The following is a 26,390-nucleotide window of genomic DNA, read 5'->3' on the forward strand; positions in this document are numbered from 1 at the left end:
ACTGAAGTGGGGAACTGAGAAGCCAAGGAGGAAGATAAGACCACTGGGTCAGGCAGCCAGCAGGGATCTGGAGTGGAAAGCTTATCCACCAGGTATCTACCCTCCAGAGTGGAGGGACTGGGCAGCAGTGGCATGAGGGAGCACCCTGGAGAGTGGACTGGTTGGGCTGGGTGAGGAGAAGGTCTGGATAGGAGAAGCTGGCTGAGAAGGCTGGGGCAGGGAGCCCAAGTGGAGGCAGGGCTGGAGGGCTCAACCTGCAGCAGGAAGGGGTGAGATAGGAGCACCCCATGGAGTGAAGCTGTGTGTCCCTACCCTACAGCCTTCCTACTTATTTCTGTTTCCCTGCTGCCAGCAAACTCCTGCAAGCTCACTGGCTGAAGTGTCACATTAGTGTCCTCTGTGATGCTATCCTTCCCTGTGGGCAGGGATCCTGAGGGGAAAAACCAAACCTGAACATGCAATGGAAGGTTGAGTTGTGAAGGTGGTGTGGAGAGGGAGAAACTGAGATTCCACATTCATCCTTATCTGTGTTAATTTATTGGATTGAGTCATATCAGACAGTCTCTTATGAGCATATTCAAAGGCCTCTTTTTTTTTTTGTGGTTTTTTTTTTTTTTTGGTTTTTTTTTTTGTTATGGCAGCTGCTAATTTATCTCCATTTGGATGGGTTGTTGGAGGATGAGTGAAAGGTTGAAAGCTCTTGGGTTACCCTGCTGCCCAGTGTGGAAGCAGCATTTCAGAGCATCCAGCAGCAAATGCTAGTCAAAAGAGCATCTAGGACACTTAAGAAGAGACAAAATAAGTTTTTTATTTGCAGGCATTGACATTCAACTTAGTTTTTCCTCACAGCAGTCATACCTGCTATGTAAGTCTCAGCTCAAGTTGCCAATCAAATGAAGCTCTAAGCAAATGAGACAGGGTGTTGGAAGGAAGAAGAGTTTGTGGTAGGATTAATTAAAATTAGTGTTATCACTGTAGCTGCATGCAGCCTTCCACCATATAGGTCAGCTCTCTCTGAAGCCTCAAGTTTCCCCTACAATGCCATAATTAACTATTAAAGTAGGTACTTAAAAAAAACATTCCTCCTCCAGAAAACCATAACCCAGGATTTTTTTTCAAAGCACAGAATTAATTGCATCCTTCCACAGTATCTTTGAGGTGCTGTTATTTCTTTAAAATGCATTTACAGCATATTGTGATATGTCACACATCCTTTAAATATCCAATAGCTTTTTAACTTTTAAAAATCTATTTCACACTTAGTGGCATGTCTGTAATGCATTTTTCTGGAACGTGTGGCAGATGTCTGGGGAAACTGTTTTCTCCCATATGGGGGTTATTTTACTGGAAAATGAAAGAGGGTTGACACTTCATTTGATTTTCCTGAGCTGTCACATCAGGGATTCTCTATCTGGGTGTGAGACGTGAAGCCAGATCATATGTAAACTGCATAAGGGAAGATGTGCTCCCTTCCCTGGCTGAAAGGAGACTTCCCATCAAAGAACATCTCTGAGGGCTACAAGGGGGGAAAACAGGATGGGGAGGTCTGCTCTAGGATACCCTGCTCCATGGGACTTTCCAGCATGCTCTGGACATACAGAAGTAACATTAAGTCTGTCCTTGGATCTTCCTCTGAGAAAGAGGCAGGTGGCAGCTTTGAGGTTACTGAAACCTTGAGGAAACTCCTGATACTTGTGACCCAGGTTCCTGAAGTGATCTGGCACTTGAGGGTTTGTGTGGTGCTGAATTTGACTCCTGGAGAGGCATTCTACATGCCAGGGCTGCAGTCACTTTAGATGTGTCAGACTGCCATTGCACGGTTGTGTTTTATGGACAGACAGACGGAAATTTGTCATCTGTGTTGGCCAACAATCTGTCTGCAGGTCTGTGTTTCTGTTCCGACTCCTTCCTCTCTGTCTGAATGTGGCTTTGTGTCCCCTTGTCCTTGTGCTGTGGTGAGTTGTCCCTGCATTTTCTTTCCTGTTTCCAGACTGAGCACTGTGCTTGGGGCAGGCCCCTCTGTTGTTTCCCCTGCGGTATCAGGGGGAGGGGAGGGAGCTGAGCAGGGAAACTGCTGCAAGCCCCTAAAGGTAATGCTTGTGCCAACATCGCCCCTTTACTGAGACAGATGCAGTGGGGATAAATACCAGGTGTCTCTTACAGAGTAGTTAAATGCACCAGCAGTCCCTGTTTTATTATGTTAGGACAGAAGAGCCTTCCAGCTTTGTATTTCAAAAGATTGCCAGTGGCACTTGGCACATCCCTCTTGTGCACAGCCTGGGAGACACACTCCTGAGTTTCTGGGCTGTACAAATTCCCAAGAATTATTTGGCTGTGGTAGCAGTTGGTGTCCTCACTGCTGGTATGTGTGAGCACAGGCTCACTGCTGTTGAGGCATTTCTGGGCAGAGTTTCCTAGGGACTAAGGAGCACAGCCCTGGGGGAAGCTGTCACTAAGGGCACAAAGCTGGGGAAGCAGAAAGGTGCTGGATATCCCAGGAAATACAGACATGGAGGCATGCCTCCTGTGTGGAAGCAAGGGGATGGAGTGGGTGAGTGACCTGGAATGTCCCCCACCAGATTGAGGGTGTCAGTGATCCCATCAGTGGAAGCAAAGGTGACAGGTTAGACAAATCTAGGGGGAGAGCACAAAAGTAATTATTTCCTTCCCCAGCCACTTGATTTCTCTGGGTACTTCTTTAGTGTGATTAAGCTGATTAGTGTAATGCACTTGGGACTTTGTCTTGTACCCATGGCATTTCCCATTCTTGTTTGCATGTGTGAAGGATTTCCTCACCCATAGCTGTGATACCTCTCCCCCTGGACTCAGGATTATTCTTTTCAGTTGATGATTAATGTTTTCATGGGTCTCAACTTTTCAGGAACACAAAGACATTCCCATCTGATGCCAGTCTTTAGTTGCTGGTTTTAATAGTTACACCTGGGATTATTTCATCCCACTGAATGACCTCTTCTGAGACACTGCTGCTTCCCCCAGGTGGGTTTGTATTTGTAGGCTTATCTCTGCACCCTTTCCCCACCAAGTGTGCTGCTTATACCTGATGCTGTCAGGCACGTACCTACAAGCTTGTGCTTGAAAACTTTGGGAAGGCCTCGTTCACCTCATGGACTCAGAGAGGTTCTCTGAAATGTGGACAAGCAGCAGTAGAACACCAAAAAGCATTGAGGATTGCCCAGAAGAAAAGTATAGGAACTGTTAGTGCAATGTATGTATTGCTTTTATCCTCTTAGCTCCTACACTGATACACATACACAACAAAGATATTTGACTAAGTGATACAAGTGCTACGTAATAAATCATCTGAGTTCTTTATTATTCTAATTTATATGCATCTGTATAAATCAGAGGTGTACTCACCACTCCTTTGCCATCCCTGAAAGATGCAGGAGGATTAGAAAACATTTGCATTGATGAGTCTTGGATAAATATTTGACCTACTGGTGAATTCCTCTGCAATTATCCCTTGGAGAGATTTGCTTCCCCTGTGCATCTGTCTGTGTGATGCCAGAGGGAGAAGCAGGGGAACCGTTCACTGTTGTTTGAAATCCTGGGGGAACTGAAAAGGTTTTGAGGGAAAGGTGAGGAATTTAACTTGTTTTTACTGATCAAGTAGTAGAGGGACGTCTGGAGTTATGAGGAGAGAATAGGTCATGGTGTTGGAAATCTAGTGGGCTGCAGTATGTTGAGCCATGTGGAGGTCACTGATTGTGAGGGTAGGGACTGAAGACAGTTAAAATCTGTGAGCTCCCAAATGCTCTTCAGGTGTATGGAAATCCCAGTGTAAGTCACCAGTGCAAGAAATTATGCTGATGGTGGGAGCAAAGTCCTCCCAGCTCTTTCTGGGCACCTACCTGTGGGATGACATAGCCAGACACCCAGTGAAGATAAGTGTGACTTGGTTAAAAAATAGGGTGTGCTACAGGGACTGGAGTCCATACCCAGGAAGTGGCTGGTAATGAGAAAGCCTTGTTTTGGCAGAGGTGGGCAAAGGACTGCCCCTGCCTGCTGGCTGCATGCAAAGTGTGTTGAGCCTCCAAAGCTGCTGGGTTTAGTGCAGGTAGGTGCTCAAGCATTTGAGTTCTGTATGCTGTGATTAATAAACTCACATCGTTCCACCAATTTAGAGAGTTCTCTTTGCTAATCCCAGTTCAGGGCCTCTCAGGTTTCTCAGACTGGGTGTAAATTTTAGAACAGGGAAGAAACTCTCTCTTGGAAAACTGTAGCCATGTTTCTTCTTTTGGTCAGGGTGCGTATACCATAAAGAATAGCCTTTGTGTCTGTGCTCGTTTCATGCTTCTGTTTAAACCAGTCATTTACTGAAACAAAATTAAATCTGAGCTGGCAAGTTGAGTTTGAGTTTCGGCTCCAGTTGGCCTGTGCTTTGTTCAGATTAATTCTTTTTTCTCCTGAATGCTCATACCTCCCACCCCATCCCCCAGACAGGGAGGCAGCTGTTGTCATTTCTCTGCTTTCACAAAAGCACAGTGGGAAGAGGAGACAAAGCAGAACATCATCTGCCTTCTCCTCTGGTGGCAGGCAGGGAGCTGAGCTCCCAGAGGAGCTGCTGCCTGTGCATTGGTGGGATGCTGCTCCACGGGGATGCTCGTGTGGCAGGTCTCGCTGGAGGGAAACAGGAGGAAGGTCCATGAGAAGAGGGCACCAGTCCAAGCATTGTGAAGGTTCCCAGTTTGGGTACTTCACTGGTCCTCTGTGTAGCTGTCTGAGGGAGAGCTGCTAGGGAGGATCTCCTGGGATGGCCAGGCAGCCTGGAGCATGGATACAGCACTGGAAAGAGGACAAGGGGGATGAGAGGGAGCAGTGTGTTAGCGCACCTAGGAGCTGGTATGTCTCTAAAGCTGATGTGTTGCCATGGTGTGCCTGGCAGTAAAGCTCCCTTGTTGCTTCTCTAATTCCATTCAGGCAAAGAAGAATGGTGAGGGGATTAAAAACAATGCAGAGCAAAGGCTCTGTCTCCTGCTGTAGTGTGCTCTCCTTGGCTCCTGCACCCTTTGCCACCCAGGCCTCTCTGCAACTCAGTCTCCCACAGGGTTGGGTGAAACAGCTTCCCTGGTACCTGCTGCCCAGGCTAATGCATTGCTTTCCCATGTTGTGAGAGCCTGGGAGAACACCTGCCACAGCTTGTGCATGAACAGCAAAGCAGAGAGAGAGAGAAGACAACTTTCTGGAAAGTCAGGAGTGTGGGTGTAGGACTGAAGGCAGCAGAACCACTGGCAGTACTTCCACTAAGGTATACAGGAACAGAACTGGGTTTGTGGTGGTCTGGTGTTAACTAGCTTCCTCTTCAGCTGTATCTGAGTGTGTTAATAGTCCTGTAGCAGAAATGTCAAAAGATCCTTGACTACAAGATGTTACAGGTAACGCCACCTAGAAAGTTTAATGGCAAGGAAAATAGACAGGATGACACTTTAACCCTGTTCATCTTGCTTAGCTCTGTCTCCTCCATAGAATTTTCTCACCATTGTCCATCTCTCATTGCCTTGTGATCTGACTGTCTCTAGACCTCCTACCTTCTGGATCCTTTGCCGTCCCTGCCTCGGCCCCTCAGCTGGGTAAGCCGCACTGTTCCATTGCAGGCTGCTGGGGCCCAGCCCTATCAAATCTCACCGTCTTCACCCCTTGCCCCTCCACAACTTGCTCACTCCAGTCCTCTGATTGTGGCCCAATGTCTTGCCCCGCTACCTGTCATGGTCCTTTTCTCTCTAAGACTTGTTGTGACACAGGAGCCCCTGTGCAGCCAGAATGGCCCTCACTTGTCTGTGCCTGCAATCATCCTCCATCTACAAAATCACTTTCTTCTTTCACTCCCCTTGTTTGATGGGGAGACAAAAGTCAAGTCATTACTCCTTCAGCATCTAATATGGGCGAAGCAATGTCCATAGAAGGAGCTGTGGTGGTAGAGGGAGAAGCTGCTGTTGTTCCTCTGCATGGGGTTGACCATTCTGGAGTTCTTGAGCAGTTCAGGTGATGTGGGATGAAACTGCTGCAGGGGTGAGCCAAAGCCCTGTTCAGGGAGTGAGCTCCAGAATGGTGGAGAAACAGTTCTGTTTCTCAGAGTGCAGTGTGCTGAATCTCTCCTTTAATAAGCAGCTGCTTTTCCATGGAGAGGTTTCCTGTCCCATGCCAGCTCCCCTTTCAAGACAGCCAAAAATTCTCCTGTGTTATCAAGAAGTACCTTCAGTGAAAAGAAGCCCTTTCCTGTCAGGGTGCAATGCAAACACCCTTTGCTTGGAAAACTGGACTTGAGTCTTGTCACAGGTGAGATACCCCAGGGAAGACCTGTTGGGGAGCCCTGCTGCTCCCTTGCTCCAGGCTGCTCTCTGCTTTGTTCTCCATCCCCCTTCAGTTCTGTGGGTCCCCAGGCCCCTGTGCAGATTTTCCAGTGGGTCTTTCTCCTTCACAGTGAATTGCCAGGCTTCTTGTGCCCACACTTGGTTGCTGATGGTTTGACAGTATCTGAAGTCTGGTTATTAATCCTGACCTAAGGCAATATCTCATTAATGAAAATAAAACTGAAAATTAATAGAAGAGGAAATAAAGAGGCTGAAAGATGATGAAAAGGGAATTGTGAGGGAGAAGTGTGAAGAAAGGGAAGAAGAAATTCAGTCTGGGACTTGATTTCTCTGGAGGCAGAGTGGAGAGAGGGAGAAATCTAAGTCTTAATAGGGCAAGAGAGGACAGAGAGGTGGATGGAGAGAAAGGAGGGTCAAAGGAGCCCTTGCCTAGGCAGTCTGCCATGGGCCTACTGGGAAGTCAGCAGGGCCAGGCTGAAGCAGATGGGGAGTGAAGGATTGCAAGCCTGAAGGCTGCATGAAATATTAAAGATGCTCCATCAAACTATCTTCTCAGTGGTGGTGAGATTCTGGGTAGGAGGGACAATAAAAACTTGGCTGATAAAATGAAGTAATAATAAAGAAATCTGACAACACATAGCTCTCTTCTTTACACCTCTTCTCTTATCTCAGGGGTCCTGGGCAACCTGATCTAGTGGGTAGTATTTGTGGGAGGGAGGTCAACTGGAACCAGATAATCTTTAAGGTCCCTTCCATCTCAAGTCAGTCTAGCATCTTACTTTCCCCATATGTGAGATGTCCAGTTATGCTGGACACAAGTCCAGGTTTCTTCAACCTTTGAGGTTTCACTTTGCTTTTTCTTTATATTTCCTCACATTCTTCCTCCGTTTATTCCTATTCCCCAGACTCACAGCAACTGTCACAGTTACCAACTTCAATCTAGCTGGGTCTTCTCCCCTCCCCTACTGCTGGGGTAGGGTGTAGCTCTGTCCCCTTTAGATATGTCCCCTTTAAACACAAATGTGTCTTCCTTGATCCTATAAAGCCTTTTCTTCCTCCGCTTGGTGCCTGGTCCTTTTGACATCTGCTCTTGGGAGTGGGATGATTTGCCGGGCATCTCAGTTCAGTGAAGCCTTGAGCTCAACTGAGGTGATGCACAAACAGAACCTGGTTTTAAAAGTATCCACAAGGATTTCTGCCTTTATCCCACATTGGCTGACAAAGGCAAAACTTGAAGCGTAATGAATGTCACTGAGTGTCTGAGGATCCAGGGAATGGCAGAGCCCAAGAGAAATCAGAAAGCTCAACTGTCTCAGCTCATGAGGTTTTGTACCACTGTCCTGCATTCTACCTATATACAAATAGCACTATGCAATTCTATCACCCTTTGCTTTACCCATTTCCCTTCCCTCCATGAGCACAGAGAGAGCTGTTACCTTTTGACTGGATGTGTGTAATCACCATGACCTAGTTTGAGAGCTGAATCTAGAAGGAGAGAAAACCATGTCCAAATAACTCCTGTGTTCTTTCCCCATGCCCTGTAAATCCAGTATTAAATTCACTTAGTAATTTAGATCAGGCTTTGGTTATATTTAAAAAAAAAAAAAACAATCTCAACACCTGTAGCAGATGTAGTTTTTAAATGTAGAAAGGAGTCCAGACTTAATTCTGAATGTTTTGTCTCTGGAGACTTCATTTGGCGGGGGGCAGGTACTGCGTCTTTCTTTTGTGATCCTCCTGTGCACAGTGTGTCCTGGCCACTCTGCCTTCTCCCTGTGAACTGTGCCTGATTTTTTCTAAGATGGTGGAATTGTCTGTTCCTGCTGCTGATCCAGCTGAGTTCTGCAGGTGACAGGTTAGCAGGTCCATGTTAGTTTTTTGATTTGAAGGTTTTTTTGAGTGGGGCAATAATGGAAGGAAGAACATGAAGTATGTTTGACACAGTTCATGAAGCAAGTGAGCCTGGGGCTGGTCTCCAGGTTTTCTTGATTGCTCTTTGTCTGGCATCAGAAAATATCACAGGACACAGACAATTGCTATTGTATTTAAAGGCAGGATGTGCTACAGGTCTATACCAGCATGAGTTAATAAATGTGAAGGAGTGAACAAAAAGTAAATGTTACCTCAGATGACAAAATAACATGCTTTCATAAAAAACTAGCATCCCTTCCTAGGATTGATGGCTTCCAATAAACCTGAGCTGGTTTTTCCACCCTTTGGTATTCACAGAGAGAAAATGTTCAGAAAACCTTTTGGGTTTTTCCCCCATCATTTTTGTAAATGTTCCTAGGTACTGAAATATGTGGTTAAGGCTAGTCATAAAACAGCCACAGTAGAAGACAGTAACATTTAATCTGATTTCTTCCAAAGATGTGAAATATGTATCTGAATTTGCAAGAGCAGTATGGAGTTCATATCTGAGTAGATTATGCATGGGAAGCCTGCATGTTGATGCTGTCTCTCCATAATCCTGTATCAAGACTGATAGTCAGCATTACCTTAGCTCTCCTCAAATGTTGTTATTCTCTTTGGCTGTTCTCATTCCTCCCTCATTAGGAGGAATCCATGAAGGAGGAGTGAAAAATATAGAAGCCAGTCTTGGCTCGGGAAGTCCTTGAGCTGAGAGTGGTTGGCAGCTGGAAGAGTGCCTAAGGGAAGTATTGTGTCTGCTCATCCCATTTTTACGCACTTCTCTGGGCAGCTGTGTTGCTGCCCAGTCTGGGCAGATGTTTGGTCCAACTTGAGATGCTCAGTTTTAGTTCTTATTGTTATATCATTCTGATGCTCCTTGACTTGTGTAGGCTGGGAGTCTGTAAACTCTTAGGTCAATTGTAGTTTTTGTTTTGTTTTTAAACATCCCTTCTGCTTAATTCTTATTACTATCTGCTATCCCCCCCTTCCCCCTTTTTTTTTAAGACACTTGTCCTTTTGATGGGTGTTCCCATTTAGGGGGACATGGGACCTCCAGCTCTGAAGGAAACAGGATCTGCTCTACTCAACACCTCTTGGTAGAGACTTCTTGCTCATGATCACTAAGTGTGTGAGGTTTGAGAGCACAATCTCAGCACCTGGTGGTGCCTACCCCATGTTTTTACCTGCTGCCTAGAGCACTGAGGGACCAGGCTGGACAAGTGTCCCTGTCCAGGCTCTGTGGTGTCCCATCCTCCATCCCTCCACTGAAAGCAGATCAGGAGTAAGAGGTCTCCCACAAGAGGGAGGTAAATATAGGTTGGGAAAATAGATGCAACATAGAGATGAACTGCTTGCTTTGAGAGGCTGGAATACCCTCCAAGTGGGGGATCCTTGGTTGGACACATTAGCCTGGCTCTGATTAACCTGTACACAGAATTCTACTTCAAGGCTTGCTTCGTTTGTCTCCCTCTCTTTTAGTGTATATGAGCCTTTGGTCTAAGCATTTAATTATGGTGGCCTTTTCCTTCTAGGCTGTGATAGTTACAGTCCATGATTATAAAGAAAGGTCCAGACCAACTTATTTTCTTGTTGGAGGGTCAGCCAAGTCTTGAGGCTCATTTGAGGACAAATCTGCACAGCAATCAAGTACCCAGGAAATCCAGCAGCCTGAGGCTGCTGAAGGAAAGCACTGCCTGGGCAGAAGTTTTTGTTCCACTGCACAAAGGCACAGACCTGTTGCATAATTATTGCATTTCCTGTTTGTAGCTTTACTTCAGATCTTCAGTGTTTTCTGTGCTCTCACAACAGCTCAAGCTCCCACAGGTTGGAATTATGATTTAGTCATAATACCAATATATGCCAGCAAGAAATGCAGGTGACTTAAATGGAGCTGGTTTTCTTTTGCTGTTGGATGGGTGTTTGTGTAAGAGAATTGCTTACTTCTAACTTTTCTTTAAAATCATGTTTAAAGTAACTTGTGTTATTTTATGATGTCCTCCTGTCCTCCCAACCCAGCATTTCTTTTATAATGGATTTAGCTATGGGTGCTGTTCCCAAGCCTCTTTCTTTAGAGTCAGCATAATTTGAGGTTTTAAGACTAAGCTGTTTTCTAAAGTCATGCTTACTGTTCAGGACTACACCTAATAAAATACTGCAAGCATGAAGTAGTCTGGAATGAAGGCAATGGGATGGATGAACACAAGCTTTGATGGGCATCCAAGAAACAACCTTATAAAGGACTTAGGGTCAGGCAGGAGTGTTATTTAACTTCTCAATGAGAATAATGAACAAATGCTGCCAGCCTTGGTAAAGCCTGCTTTCAATCCCCAGGAGCTGGGCCTTGTTCACAGGTGTTATACTGAGAGTAGCACAGACCAACGCTAATGGAGACAAAGGTGATCAAGGCTTTGGAGGGGTGGATCATCAGTGAACCCACTCTTCCTTCTTAGAAGAAGCATCCTGTACACTTGGAGAAGTCTAAAGGGAAAATGTAAAAAATGTTTGGATACAGCTGATGTTAGCAGTTTTGAAGAGAATTTAGGTTGAGGGCAGGACAGATGTTGAAGGGAAGGATTAATTCAAATCGGATAAAGTGCCTAATTTGCCTAAGAGGTTGCTTAAAGAAAATGACAAGTTGTAAAAATTCTGCTTAGCACTGGGCTAGAATTTAGAAGGTGATAATGATTGTTCAGTAGCCGTTGACAACGTGGAGGGAGTTCCAGAGGTGTTCACTTGCCAGCGGGTGGTGCAGCCTGATGGGCAGTGGGTAGGGACACTGGTTCATTTATTTATCATCCAGCTGAGCTCTCCCTTGTGGGTTACCCCTGTCTGGGTAGAAGGCAAGATGAGACTCTGTGAAAGAGCCCTGAATAAAAGAGGAGGAAGGATGAATATTGTGCTCCTCAGAGAGGGGGGGGGTTTGTAGGGAAAGCACTCAGGTGTATGTGCAACATTACCTTGAAGTCTCCTGTAGTAGAATATAAATGTGTTTGCTTTCTTCCCAAACTACTCTCTCCATCTGTTTTATGTTTTAGGCACCTTGGTCCCTATCTAATGTTTTATCACCTTGATAGCTCTTGCCTTATTAAGTATGTCTGCTTCTATCTCTCTAATCTCTTCACATCACCTCCCCAGGGTGCTTTCTTTTTTGTCTCTTACAGTTCTCCTTTACCTGATGCTATTTTTTCCCACCCCTCACTGGTGCACTGCAACCTCAGTTGACATTTCTCCTTTCCCTTGGAGCAGTGGTGAGAAGCGCTGCTTGGTGGATATCAGGAGGGGATTCAAAGTATATGGAGTGCAGCTGTGTGGGAATACAGGGCTTCCCTCTGGCTGCCCTGGAAGGCCTGGGACCCTGGCAGGGGGTCAGGAACTCCCCTGTACAGAGCCCCAAGAGACACTGTCTCTGATCTCTGTCCATGGAAAAGAGTTAATTACAAGCTCTGAGTGTTTGATATAAGTAATAATTAGTGTGGCACAGGTGCAAAAGTAGAATTTTAGGATTCTAGATAAGGGGTTCAAAGGGGACAAGATGGAGGAAATTGTGTGTGCCTTGTCTTTTTCTCCTTCTTCATGCCATCTATGTCTCACTGTAGTGTTGGCATTTTTCTATTGGTTTAGACTGGGGACACACTGTTCAACGTAGGTGATAGATATTGGCACGTTATTTTAAATATAGCACACGTAGTTCCTGGTATATAATGTTTGTAACACCCCACTGAGGGGCAGAGCTCCACATGCTGCCCTGCAGGACAGACCTGTGGCAGGGCAGCAGAACATGTTATAGATAAGCAAGAATAAACAACCTTGAAAACCAGCACAGACAAATTATGACTTCTTCTTTGGCAACAGGGCACAAAGACAGAGACTTTTTACAATCTCGGAATCATCAATACCTCAGATTCTGACACAGCTGCAACACCCTGGGTGAGCTGGACACCTGGTGTTCCCTGGCTTGGGAGCTGGGCCCTCCAGGCTCCCTACATAACTTAAGTCAGCTCTGACCTTTGGTGGCGTAGAAAAACCAGTCTTGAAAACCTCAGCTCTATGTTCATGGAATTGATGGGGCTCAGAAGCTTTCCCCAGTGTGGCAGGTGATGCTCAGAGATGTTGCAGTAGTGAACTTTTTGCTCCTGCACTGGTTCTTCCCATGTATCTCATCCTCCGGGTCCTGGTGCACAATGACAGTTTGCATAGCAGAGGGACAGGAAAATATTGTATGTCAAAAAGAGAGAGGGCTCGACAGTGAGAGCAGAAGATAAGCAACCTAGAATATGCATGGATTAAAGATGCTTGGGGCCAGACCCGTATTTCCAAAAAGGTGCAACAGGAACTGTCCAGAAAGATGTGAAACTGGCAGGAGGGCTCTCTATTTCTGCAGCTCTGCAGGATGGTTTTCTATCCACCTTCAGCAGAGTTTACCTGTGTGATTGGCCAGCTCACCTGAGAGGCAGAGAGCTCTAGATGTTTCCAGGAGTTGGTCCTTGTTCTCTCTGCTCTCCTCGAGCCCTAGATATCTCCAACCTTTTCTCCATGAGCACATTAGGGACAACTGCTAACAAGAGCTTCTTGCATAGCAAAGGGGCTGTGGTCAGCTGCAACCTCATGGTGGAGCATCTGCAGGCTGTAGTGTGTATCCAAAGCACCTTGGCATTGTAGTGACTCTTGAACTCAGGTAAGCACTGTGCTGGTAGATCCAAGTCACTTCAGAGAGCCCCATCCCCTAGGACTGGGTTTATTTATGTGAGAGTTGATTTCTCAGTTTGACAGGCTTTTCACTGGAGGTGAGATGTGGAGGTGAAAGCCCATGGGGAGATGTCAGTATCCTGCCAATGACTAGAATAGGAGCCTGATTTACCAACTTAGACTGCATCCCTACCTTCCCACGGGCGCTCTGTCTCCTGGCTGAAGGGATGTGAGGGGAATCTGAGTTGGGTGTGTGTGAGAGAGAGCTATCTGCCATTATCCTATTATGTGTAATGAACATGTATCATTTGATTGTTGTCCTTCTCTCCTGGACTGCTATCAGCCAGAGTGCACCATCTCTGTGCTCATCAGTAATGGCATCCTGTCCTCATGGGGTGCTCTCATCAGGGATGAGGCTGGCATTTTGAGTGCTGGCAGCCAGATTTTGTGCTCTGGTGCTGGTTTCTAGGAGGTGATGAGGCTGTCAGTGGAGCTGTGTGTGTGTGAATGTGCGGCTGCTTCTCAGGCGTAGGGACATGGGGAACTTTAACTCCTGAGCTCTTTCTGCTGTTGCCTTTTCTCTGCCTTCACTCCTCAGATCCTCTCTATTCTTTGCCTTGGCAGGAAGAGGTGTCCCAGTGTGCACAAGACTTAAAAAAATGCGAGAAAATTGGAAGCATTTCAACTTTTTTGTACATGTTTCAATTTTTCTTTGCAGTTTACAGTGCTAGACACACTGGATCTTATAATATAAAGATGTTGTTTCTTGTCATTAATCCAATGTGTGGTGGCTGTTGGCACTCTCCTAATTTGCTGTTCTACTTGGTGAATGGATATCTCATGGCATGTACAGACTTGCTGTAATTTAACCCTGTTGAGAGTGCTTGCTCTTTAACTTTAGGACAGGAGGAAGTATCCATTTATTTTTTGGTTTGTTTCCTCCTCTTAATATTATTGATGATATAAAAAATAACTTAAAGCAATAGAAGTCCAGCAAACCCTGGACTACTCTTTCTGGGGACCAAGACTTTCCAGGTTTGTCAATTCAGCTTAGGCAAGAGTCACAGCACTAAATTTTGGGTCCACTGGAACTGAGCACTGGATTTTATGACCCTGGTTTTGTCTGGAAATGCCACTTTAAACTGCTGTGAGGATCATTTTGCACAGAAAGAAAACAACTATGGGTGCTCAGCTGTTCTTTTTCTTATAACTGTTATTAGAATGTCAGTATTAATGTTTGAACACTTTTCCCTTTTCTCCTGAATCAGGATGCAGAAAGCATTGTCATTACAGCTTTTGTATCCTCAAGCCTGGTCTTTCTATCAAGGATCTGACTAGAGCATGAGCTGCTGTTGTGGCTAAATCCCACCTGGCAACTCAGTACCATGCAGCTGCTCACTCATTCTGTCCCAACCCCAGTGGGAAGAGATAGAACTTGTGGGCTGAGATAAGGACAGTTTAATAACTGAAACAAAGTAAAATAACAATACTAATACTGCGAATTATAATAATAATTGTAATACAAAGGAGAGCGAGGAATAACACCTGAGAGGAAAATGGGGTGCACAATACAGTTGCTCATTGCCCCCTGACAAGTGCCTCACCTGGCTCCTGACCAGAAGCTGGTGGCTTCTGGGCAACTCCCTGCAGTTCATATATTGGACAAGGTGTTCTATGGCATGGAATTTTGCTTTGTCCAGTCAGACCAGCTGTCCTGGCCATGCTCCCTCCCAGCTTCTTGTGAAGCTCCTCACTGGCACAGAGCACAGGAGAGAGAGAAGTCCTCGACTCAGGGTAAGACAATACCTAGCAACCACAGAAACATCATTGTGTTATTAACAGGATTCTGTGCTTAATCCAAAACAGCACTGTACCAGCTACTAGGAAGAAAATTAACTCTATTCCAGCCAAAACCAAGGATAGCTGTCCTGTTGTGAAAATTTAAGACTGAAATCAGCCAAGCTCTCCCTTTCCCTCTGAGGCTGACCTTAGGTGTGTTTCTGGATGTATCTATATTTCTTGCTCACCTGAAAATAAAAATTATTGTGCTTTACCACTTGGTGTCTAATTAAGGCTTCCTTAAGGAATAGAAGGAGAGGAGGATGGAAACATAAGGAACTGTTTCAGAACCAAGACCTCTGCTGTTCAAAGGGGCAGCATTAAATAAGTTGGCTGGTGCCTTTTCTTATGTTTTTGCAGACCATGTTTTTTCCCATTGTTCTCCTACTTCTTGTCAGGTGCTTGAAGGATGGTGTTCACTTAATGAGCAGCCAGATTACACCATGTTCTCCTGTGTTTGTTCATTGCGTGGCTCTGGGCCTTATTGACAGCACACTGTGTAAGTCCTGCTCTGGAGATAGGATTATTGATTTCCTCATAGTCCTTTTTATTTTTTTTATCACAGTAGTATCTGAGTGCTCATCGCTATAGAACCCAAGTGCTTCACAAACATTAATTTATCTTTACAATGCTCCTGGGAGGAAAGGGCTTTTCTTGGATCTCAGTTTATACAGAGGAGATGGAAGTGGGCATAGATTGAAATCAGAAGCATTCAGTAATTTTTAAATCCTAATTAGAAGTACATGGGATTAGTAATTGTCAGAGTCTGTGGTGTGTAGCACTTGCTCTATTCAAAGTGTCTTAGATGCAGAAGTGAGCTGTCAGTCAAGCTGTACTTGGGATTTCTGTACTTGGTCTGCAGTGCATAATGAAAATAACTGAATTAGTGACCACATGCTTGAAATGACTCATCTTAGAATCATAGAATCATGAAATTTGAAAAAGACCTCCAAGTTCGCCAAGTCCACCCTTTGACCAAACCACCATCATGTCAATTAAACAACAGTTTACATCATGTCAAGTAAACAGCAGTTGCTTCTTGGGCACTTCCAGGGGAGGTTATTCTTCCACTACCCTGATTCTGTTCCAGTGCTTAACCACCCTTGATGGTGCTTCACACCAGCCTGGAATGAATCATGTGGTGCCATGGCAGCTGCTCCCTCAGATTACAGTGGTGAGACCCTTGGCTGTGTAGCTCTTGCTGAATTTCAGCAGGGCTGGGAGCTGCAGCCTCCTCAGGGACAGATGATCACTGGGATTTTGCCTTGGAACTTGATGGGAGCATCCATCAATTATTGTTTTGGAGCCAAACACCCATGTTAAACTCTTGTCAGTTTTGCAAGCAGGGAAATATGAAAATATTCTGTTTTTCCCACACACAGGGAATATTTGGGAAATTTCCCATGTGGGAAACATGGTTCCACTGAAGGAATTCCATTTTGGTCTATGTACCTGTTTGAACTTCTATCTTCTTTGTCTTGGGTATTTCAGGTAAATATTAGTTATTTGCTCTTTTGTGTCTTTGTATTTTGATCTCTTTCAGAGATTTTCTCATCACAACTGTCTTTCAACAGAAAGTAGTCTTCTTAATTTCATGGAAGCTTTGCCATGAAAAGAGTCTCCTTTTCACAGAAAAGGATTATGTGGGGCAACAAGCACAACACCACATTGCAGGGCCTGCAATGATTGCTGTAAGCCCTGAATATCCAGGCTCTGCAGTAAGTTCTGGCTCATAACAGAGCAGGTCATCTGCAGGGTATGACAGCAGCCAGACACCTGTTCCTGATGATGCCTGGCTGCCAAGATTTGCTACTCCTGGCTGCCAGAATAGCTGCCCTGCTTTACAAAAGTGGTATGAACAAGGACCAAATACAGTGAGAAGTCCAAATGCTGAACAAGTGGAAAGGAGCCCCGTGGAGCCAGATTTGAGAATTGAAGTGGTATTTTTTTTTTTCTGTAATCAGTGTTCTGATTTAATGTCAAGTAAAAGTAAAGATTTTTCTTTATTCTTCTGTCCTGCTGCCCTCTGCAGCACATAATTGCATAGCTAGCAGGGCTAGTAGTTTTGCTTTTTGACTTCCAGCTGTAACTGTTTGATCTTAGCCACACTGGTTGATTGTCAAAATGATAGTTTTGTGTGTCATCGTAAAATTTTGGTTTATTTTGCCTCTTGCCCAGCTGTGTTTGCAAGTCTGGGGTTTGCTTGGATTTGGATAACTGATGTCTTGTGGGGGATAAAAGTACTTGTTTGTCTACTTATTGGCATCTGTGATGGGAAATCTAATCTTTCCATTGGTGTGTTTCTAGGATCCAGCAGAGATAGAGCTCTTTATTTTCAGTTTTAGCTTCTTTTGGTCGTATGCATTTGTTGTCCAATGGGATGTCTGGCTCTCTGTGTGCATCTTGATGAGGAAGTAAAAAGGTGAAATGAATGTGGTTTAGTGTAATTAGAAAACTTCTCAGCTAAGAATTAGTCTCCTGTGTTTCTGTTTGCAGTAAATGATCTAGTATGCTGTTTGAGCATTCCTTCCCATTGGAAAATTTAAGTCACTTTGTTAGCTGCATTTTGTTTCCAAGGCAGGAGTGACCATTATGCATTTAAGCAAGTGTCTCTTTCTCAGTGTTACTCAAGTAATCTGTCTTGCATTGTGCGAGAATGTTCCTTTCACTGACCTCTTCTGTCAGTGGCCAATGCCATCCCAAATTGCATCGGCTGTATGTCATCTCTGGGAAGCTGGTAACTGCTGCTTATGCAAAACAAGGCATTTCTTTGTAATTTGGCTTGAAATGCTGCATATCTGGCTGTGAGAGACAGCTGCTTTTCTGAGGCTGTGACTACCATCCTTTGGATGTGGACACAAACTCTGATCACCTGCACTCTGGAGTGACATTACCTATGGCACTGAAATAAAGCAATAAAGCATATTGAGTGTTTCCCTGTGCTCAGTGCCCTGCTGGTGTGGTCACAGCTTCCCTCTGCTTCAGAGCACAAGTATGGGGTGTGCATAGGTTCTGTTTGAAAAGTCTTAGAACTGAGCAATAACAAGGCAAGGACAGGTTTTGGTCCTCCCCAAAGCTGTGAAAAGCTGCTTATGTGAATGCTGTCACCTCTGAGTAGTGTAATGCACACACACAAACAGTAAACACTAAAAAATACCTTCAGCTTTGGAGAATGAATGTGCAGTTCTGGTACTTCTGTTATAATGGTGCCAATTTTCAAGACTCTTTGCTGAATTTGCTTTGGGGAAGACATCCTTTGAGGCAACGGGTTTTCTAATGAAAGCTGAGGCAGCCAGTTGTAACACTTGCATGAGAACTACAAGTCCAAGTGTTGGTAGGAAAGTGCTCTTGCTCTACCTGTGGGAGCAGCTGGACTGCTGTTACCTCCATACTGACAGATATCATTCTGAAGCAATTGCTGATGTGCTCAGCTTTTTCATGAAAACACAGAATGACTTGGCTTGGGAGGGACCTTAAAGGACATTTAGTTCCAACCCTCCTATCATGTGAATGAACACCTTCCACTAGACCAGGTTGCTCAGAGCCCCATCCAGCCTGGCTTTGAACACTTTGAGGGATCAGGCATCTATCTGTTCTTTGGACAACCTGTTCCAGTGTCTTTACCCTCATAGTTCAGACTTTCTTCTGTTGTCTAATCTAAAGGTACCTTCTTTTCATTTGCAGCCATTCACTCTTGTTCAGGTGCTACGTGCCCTTGTAAAAAGTCCATCCCCAGCTCTCTTCTAAGCCCCCTCTCAGGGACTGAAAGGCTGCAATGAGATGTCCCCAGAGCATTCTCTTCTCTACACTGAACAACCCCAGCTCTCTCAGCCCTTCCCAACAGGAGAGGTGCTGCAGCCCTCTGATCATCTTTGTCTCTCCTCTGGACTTGTTCCACCAGGTCCATGTTCCAGTGCTGGAGGCCCAGAGCTGGGCACAGAACTCCAGAGAGTTTCTCATGAGAGCAGGGCAGAGGAGGACAATCACCTCCCTTGACATGAAGTTTTCTCTGTATTCTACCTGGAAATAATGGGCAATTTTTTGCTACCTCCCATGCATCACTACATAGTAATTTTTAGAAAAGCAAAGTGGATCTGTTAGGTGAAAGAAGCTCCATCGTCTTTTCAGCTTTGGCATTGTATATTGTAGTCTAGGTGCTGCTTCAAAGTGTGCTCTTAAGAGGAGCTCACAGCCATCTGTTTGATATTTATGAGATTGTAATTTTAGATCAGGGAGTTTATTATTCTGTATTAAAAGGTAAGCATAAAATAAACTAAGCTAAAGGGCATACAACCTTTCAAAAGGTTTTCAGCTAGTTAAATGTTTCTCTCACTCTGCTATATGATACTGTGTTTGAAAGCAAGGTTACAAAACACCTGGGTGTGTTTTCTCTTAGCTCTGTGTCAAGATTGCAATCCAAGTGCAACTGGTTGCTGCTCTTGAGGGAACAAAATGCCTTCTGAACCTTTGGGGTTGTTTTGGGAGCAGGGAGGGAAAGAGATAGGATAGATGGTGCTGGCATTACAGCTGACTTATTTAAATTACAGTTTACAACTAGCCTGTAGACCAATGTATTTAACTGTTCTATATCCCTCAAACCACTGCTGGATGCAGGCCAAGTTCCAGCACTTTTCTGGAGTGTTTTTATTTAAAAGAAGAATTGCATTTTTTTCATTCAGTTTTTATCACACTCACAAATCTTTGCAGATTAGGTTCTGGTATGGCTGTGTCTCCCATAGCATTTATTTTGTTTTAAGCTGTCTTTGTTCACTGCTAGTCAAATTTTCTGTAAAAGGGGGATGATCCAGAGCTTGGCTGTTGTTTGGATTCTGGCTGGACATAGGTAAAGAATTCTTCTCTGTGGTATCTGTCGTATTTTGTCAGGAGCTTGTGTGTGTGTGTTCTTAGCTGGGCTTTCGAAATGAAGATGAATTGTGATTTATGTGCAGAGATGAACTGTTTGCCCTGCAGAGAACAGCACAAAGGAATGTCCATATTGTTTCCTGAACCAAAGTGCTGCTGGATGCTCCAGCAGATGTGAAATGTATGCTTTTAAAGCTTTGCATATGAATATACGTCCATTCATATTAGCTTTTCTGTGCACATGTAACCATGAAATAAAGCTGCTTTCATGTATACATGCAAACCCTGCACACAAGTTTATCATGTGGAAGATCCACCTCTTCATTTTGTTTCTTGCATGGGTGAGTGCAGCTGTGATCAGCCCATAGTTTATGGATTTTGTGTGTGGGTTACTTGAGTTGAACACATGGCAAGAGTGAAAAGCCTGTATGTGACTATTGCAGCACCAGAGAGCACCCATGAATAAGTGAAGCATGATTAGGGAAAGCCAATGAGATTTTTTACTGTGGCAGAATACTTTAATATCTGTGACCTTTATCTCAAAAAGTAGGGTTGAATGACCTTGGAGAACAGCAGGAACCATGTCTTGGGAAATCTGTGATGTGGTTTGGAGTTGAGCTGTTGTATGGCTTGCTGAAAGCTGTGTCATCTCATGAATCTCAGCTGTGGAGAGCAAATGGATTTTTTCTATTATAAGAGTGCTTTTAATGCATTCACTAGTTAATGCATGTGTATTTGTAGCAAAGCTTGTCTGTAGGGTGCTCTTTACCACTTGTTATGTCATCTTCATGGCAGAATCTAGGAGAAGTGAAATAAAACAGGGAGAATTAGGCCCTGTACGCTAATTGTTCCTTTAATGGATTACTCTAATTAGAAATGCATTATTTAATAATTAAAATGCACTAATTTGTAATTCTGTAATGATCTAAGTAGTTAGTCTTTGCAAGACCTGAAGAGAAGATTTAAAGCCAGTTAGAGAGCTTTCATACGACATCCAAACAACGTGCATGATCATTAATTTAAGCTTAATCCTTGCTTTTTGCCAAAATGCTTGTATGCACCTGCATATATAATGTCCTGTGTCTTTTGGGAACTTGGCTTTTCTCTTCAGCAGTGGTTTTTCTCAGGCAGTGTTCACACTTTCAGTAACAGACATAAACTAGCTTTACAGGAAGCTTTACTTTTTTACAACTCTTCAGACTTTCTATACTACTACAGTTTTTGCATGCTGGGAGAAATGAAATTTTTATCTCTGTCTCCTTGATGAAAGTTCCTAGGTGTCTGTACCATCTGTCTATTGAATCCTTTGGTCCTACTCGAGTCCCTGTTGGCAGAGAAGCAGAGATAGCAGAGTAAAGCTACTGCAAGGAGGCTACGTGGATTTAAAAGACCATGCAAAGGTCTTTGCAGCAGAAATCCTGCCGTGTGCACTCAGTTTATCAGTCAGCAGGGACTCCCATGTGGCTGCTCAGCCTTGGAACACATGCATGCAAGGGAGCCCCTGCTCCCTGCAGATCTCCTGTGCCTTGGGAGTCTATTGTGCATCTGCTTTAATGTCAGCAGAGGGGAAACCCTCATCCTTCAGCTATCCATGCAACTTGGAAGATGAGTATTTGTACAAAACAGAGGTGAGATCTTCTTCAAAAATTTTTTTTAAAGCTACTTTTTCTAGAGGCACTGCCCCTGAAATGCATCTGAGAGCTGACCTCCAAGCCTGGAGGCTGCTCCCACCTCCTCTTTCTCCGGCTTGGAGTTTGTTTTCCAATCCCATATGAGAGACACAGTGGTGATTAGCCTCCATCTTAATGCAGTCTATGAAGGAAGGATAACTCCACAGAGGAGCTCTGTGTCTCTCTGCAGGGCCTTGCAGACAGCCATGCTGTACCAGAGGGGACCTGCAGCCCATGTCCCTGTGTCTGGTACTGCAGTGACACAGGTGTCCAGGTACAACACATTGATCTGTGTGCACTGTATGGAAAGTTGTCACCAAGTGCTCCTGCAAATTATTTCCTCTGTGACCAATGTGAAAATATTATTTGCACACATACTTCAAGTCTGGAATAAGCAGTATGCCTTGCCTTACAATTTCTGTGCATTTTCCTTAGATATGCTATTTACTTTTGATGATTAATGCTGCTCAGAGCACCAGTGTCTGGCATAACAAGATAGAGTTCTGGTTTTATTCAGCTGTAGCTGCAATCACAGCATCATAGAATATCCTGAGCTGGAAGGGACCCACAAGAATTGTGGAAGTCCAACTCCTGAAGCAGTTTGTATTGTGGTCACCACAGTTAGCAAAACATGGGGATCACTGTCCCAGTGCTGACCAAGTGTGCAGGAAGTTTTGTCTGTAGCTTAATGTAACTTGGAGAAAGTGTTTCTTGTGTGTAAGCACTGATGATGTAACTGACTAAATCCTAAGTGTTTTCTGGTTTTGTTTTTCTGTTTGTATAAAGCTTGTTACAGCTACAGAAGAGGATTTTTTGGCTGTGATGAGGTGTGGAGTTGGTCCTTTGTATTCTAGTTTGATCTGTGATTGCTTTAGTTTTCTGCATCTTTTGGCTCTGGGGATTTCTTTGTCTCTTTTCCCAACGATGTCACCTGGAATAGCTGCTTCTGCTGTCTCGAGCCTAAATTTGCATTTAATTGTAAAATGAATTTGCATTTCACAGATTTTTCTTTTTTCAAAATCTCTGTGGCTTGGGTTAAGGTTAAATCAGCTTTCCACATGAGTCTGTGACTTGCTTGGTCCTTTTGTATTCTGTGTATGAGTCTAATCTCTTCATTAAAGAACCATATTTCCTCAGACTGACATATTTGAGCTTTAAGTCTGTCATATGCATCTACTGATTCATCTTTCCATTGATGAAGAATAAAGGAGAAAGGTCCCACACCAGTACCTCTCAGCACAAAAGAGGCTTCTTGCCTTGACATCTGTCTGTGCCCTGTGCCTTGTTTTGTCATCCTCCCCTTCATCTGAAAGCCGTGCATGCCTCCTTTGCTGGGAGCCTGCTGCTAGGAGGGATTGCATTGCCTTCTCTCAAAGGTTGCAGAGAAATACTCACCCCCTCCACCCCAGTTTCATATTGCTGCTGAGTTTTGCTTGGTGGTTTGTGGTGGAGGGAAGGCATCATCTCTTTTTTTCCTTTGTGTAGCATCTGGGATATGGGCCCTGACTAGACCGGTACATGTAAGCACTGCAGTTGTGACAACAATTAGTAGTGCTAATTGCAAGGTCTAAGGCAGCAGAGGAACGCTTTGGAGCTGGATGGCTGGGCAAAGAAAGGCTTTATTTTGTGAGAAGAAGTATGTAGAAACTGCGAGTCTATCCTGGCTGTCATCAGCAGAGCTCTTTTGTGGTGGTGCCAGCTTCTCTTTAATCTTGTGCAGGTTCTTGTCACTTCTGACCTGTGACTTTGGAGGAGCTAATTTATTTTAGCTGCTGGTAGGATTTGTTTTGTGCTGTCCCCAAAACTGGTGCTTTCCTCTCTTCATCAGGTTGTCTCCAAAAGAGGTTTGCACCTCTTGCAGGGGGCAGCCTAGGGCTGTAGGGGGGATGCTGGTCTCTTGATGTGAGGTGGTCTCTGTATGGGCTGGGCTCCTCTAGCCCCGTGTTCTCTGCTGTGTCACTGCCTGGAGGTCTCTCCCTGCTGCCACCTCACACCTAGGTGGCCAAGGATATGCACCAGACCTGGCACACCTTGCTGTTGCACCAAGACTGACCACCTGGGCTTGTCAGGTGGACTTCATGGTACTGGGGGGGACATGTTCAGAGCAGCAGAAAGGGCTTCTAGAATCCGGGTGAGATACTTTGTTTTGTTACAGAAAAAAATCAATATGGTATTTCCCCCTTCTTGACTTCTTGGTTTCCCTTTTTTTAATTATTTTGTAGCTGTTCATATTTTTGTCCTTTCAGTTTATGTCCTCTCTAAAAAGAAGCTAAAGAAAATGACCTCATAAAACCTTTGCTCATGATTGACAGAGCTGCCTTGACACTGAGGAATAGGGGCCTGATTGAAGGGGGGGAAAAACAAATGGTGTTCTGGTTAATCTGAGAATTATTTTCTTTTCCTTCTTTTGTTAATAAGCCTGTGTGAAATGGAAAGGGGGAAAGGTAAAACAGAGGAGTTTGATTTCTGCACCAGGGAAGATATTGGTGTGCTCTGTCCCTGTGCACAGTGTGTAATTATACCCAAAACAGAGCAGTGAACTGAGGGAGGGAGGTGGGCTCGAGGACCAAGCAGGGAGGGGGCAGGGTTACTCACTTCAGAAGCACTATCCAAAAATAAGTTTCCATTTCTTTCCTACTTTGTTTGATAAATGGGCTTTGTCTCATTAATACCATTTCTGGTTTGCTCTCTTTCCATCTTCATCTGCCCCCATTCTTTCTGCTCTGTCACCATGGGATGTGATGTCCCAGCTTGTGCTGGATCTGCTGTGCCAAGGATGCACCTGCAACGAAGGAGAGTGGCAGCTGTCTGGGAAGCACTGGGGAGTGATGGGCTCAAGAAACTCAATCTGTGTTAATTGTAGCTTGTAGCTTTCTCTAATGTGTTTTCTAATTAGCTCTGTGGGTTTGGCTTTGTGTTGTCTCCCTCACCCCTCACACTTTTCCTCTTGGTCCAAATATATTTCTGTACCTCTTCTTTGATCCACTGCACCCCCATGACTTTTACTACATTTACATACTTTGCTTCCGTGCCTTATTTAGCTTTGATTTCTCTTCACTTTTTTCCTTTTTCTTTGTTCTATTTACACATCTCCCTGCTTCTTCTATCTCATTTTTCCTTCCATTTATGCTCTCTACTTTATTTTTCTCTCATTGCATTGCATTTTTCTAGGGCATCACACTTACAATATAGCCATGAGGTAAAGGCCAATGGGCTTGTGAAGGAAACTGCTTTGCAAGAAAGTGAGAAATTCAGGTTAATTGGATGCAATCAGGTCAAAATTTAGTTAATCTTTGAGTGGGTGGGTGTGTTAGCACAAGGCTGTGTATGCATGCCCAGTCTAGGGGCTGATTCAGGAATATTCGTTTCCAACTTTGTATGAATATGCACATTCCCTCAGACTGGGAGAGTGATGTGCATCTGGGGAAAATGACAGGAATACAAAAGTGACATCTCTTCGTGTCATAGCAGAGAAACTTCTTCCTTCTCTGGCAAGAGAACAAGGCTGTCAAATCATAGAGTAAGGGTAGCTGTAGAGCTGTAACACAATAAACAAGAATGAAAGATCAAATAGTGCATCTACCCTCAGGAAAGGATGCTCTCTGTAGAGGGCAAAGGGATACTGCCTTTGTGTAGGATGAAGAGAGGGAAGATTCCCTCAGATATATCTATTGATTTCTGTGTGTGTGTGAGATTAAGAAACAGGTTTTGTTTTTCAGAGCTGTTCCATTTTAGTTAGCTATTGAGGTGTTCACTGTATTTGAATGTCTGGATGGTATTATAAGTTAAGGAAATTGGTGCTGTAGTTTTACGGGGAAAAAAACATCATTGTATCCTTTAGACTGGAAGGGTTCTCAGTGTGTCGTCCCTCAGGAGTTCAATCTCCTGCTTAAAGCAAGGTGGGCATTGAACTTAGGCAGGCCTTTGTCCAATTGGGTTTGGAAAACCTCTGTGTGGAGTCTGCACCACCCCTCTGGGCAATGGCTGCAATAGCTGCACTATCTAATGAGGGAAGAATCTTTTGCTTCCATTTATTTTAAAAAACTATTGTTTCCTTTTATCCTTCTGCAGTAAAGGCTACTACATGCTGCAGTAAAAAGCCTGGCTCCATCTCCTCCAGATAGAGGGCTGTTAGTTCTCTCAGATCTCTCCAGGCTTGAACAAGCCCCAGTCTCTCAGCCTCTCCTTGCTGGGCAAGTCCTTCAGCCTCCTGAGGCCCTTGGTGGCCCTAGACTGAACCTGATCCAGTTTGTCAAAGTCTTTCTTGTGCTGACAGATCCAGAGCTGATCCATGCGTGCTCTAGCAAGTGTTGAAGGATGAAGGGAAATAAATGCTTTCCTTAACCTAGATAGGTTAAGGTGAAAGTCCTGCAAATACAGCCTTACATGTTCTTTGTTAGCTGCCTCTGCTGCTGGGCAGAACACTGCTGCTGAGCCTTTCCTTGCTGTAAAGCAAGTTGTCTGATGTGGCCAGTGTGACATCTGAGAGGGGATCACCCTGCTTGACAGCTGACTGTCCCCCTTTTAGGCCCTAAAGGAAAAGGATATGGTTCATCATTTCTGCTATGAATTTGGCATGTGGGAGAGACAGCCTGCTGGGACTGGGAAGGGCTCTGAATGTAAGGTGGAGCTGCTGACCTTTTCCTCAGAAATAAAGGGATGACTTGATACTGGGTGGAAGCTAGGGAAACTGCTGCTTGTAAAAGAAAAAAAAAAAATGCCTGTTTTAGGGACAAGCAAACAAAACTCCCCACTTCTCTTATTCATTGGGAAATAGTGACAGTCTGGCTTCTATCATTTAGTACCATTAAATCAGGCCAATTGGAAACAAAGCACTTTGAGTTTCTATGGCCAGGTACTCCTCATAAACTGAACATGTGCTTCCAGGTACTGCTAAAGCACTGGAATCTTGTTTAGGTCTGCAGAGTAACAGTCATGTTGTCCATCTGTCACACAGGAGGGCGCTTCAAATACTTTCAGTCCTCCTGCAGTCTTAGGCCTTGCTGAGTGTGGTTAAGGGCAGAGAGCATACCTGCAAAAGTGGTGTTCCACTGATGTAGACTCTGATGTGTAGTTTAAATTCCAAGCC

At 44.5% G+C, this 26,390-nt stretch overlaps 1 protein-coding gene across 4 annotated transcripts in view; it reads left to right on the top strand.

Annotated features, from left to right (window-relative positions):
• Nucleotides 1-26,390, top strand: part of CACNA1I (calcium voltage-gated channel subunit alpha1 I) — a 167,174-nt gene that overhangs the window by 26,901 nt on the left and 113,883 nt on the right. Inside the window, exon 1 of one of the 4 annotated variants that reach the window (XM_085570384.1) lies at nt 10,061-16,708. The exons of the other annotated variants lie outside the window; for them this stretch is intronic. The gene's annotated coding sequence lies outside the window, so the exon portion shown is untranslated. Of the gene's footprint in view, nt 1-10,060; nt 16,709-26,390 lie in introns of those variants that run through there. 4 annotated transcript variants of the gene reach the window in all.

The sequence above is a fragment of the Lonchura striata genome, chromosome 1A (assembly GCF_050655825.1).
Source record: "Lonchura striata isolate lonStrDom1 chromosome 1A, ASM5065582v1, whole genome shotgun sequence".
NCBI lineage: Eukaryota > Metazoa > Chordata > Aves > Passeriformes > Estrildidae > Lonchura > Lonchura striata.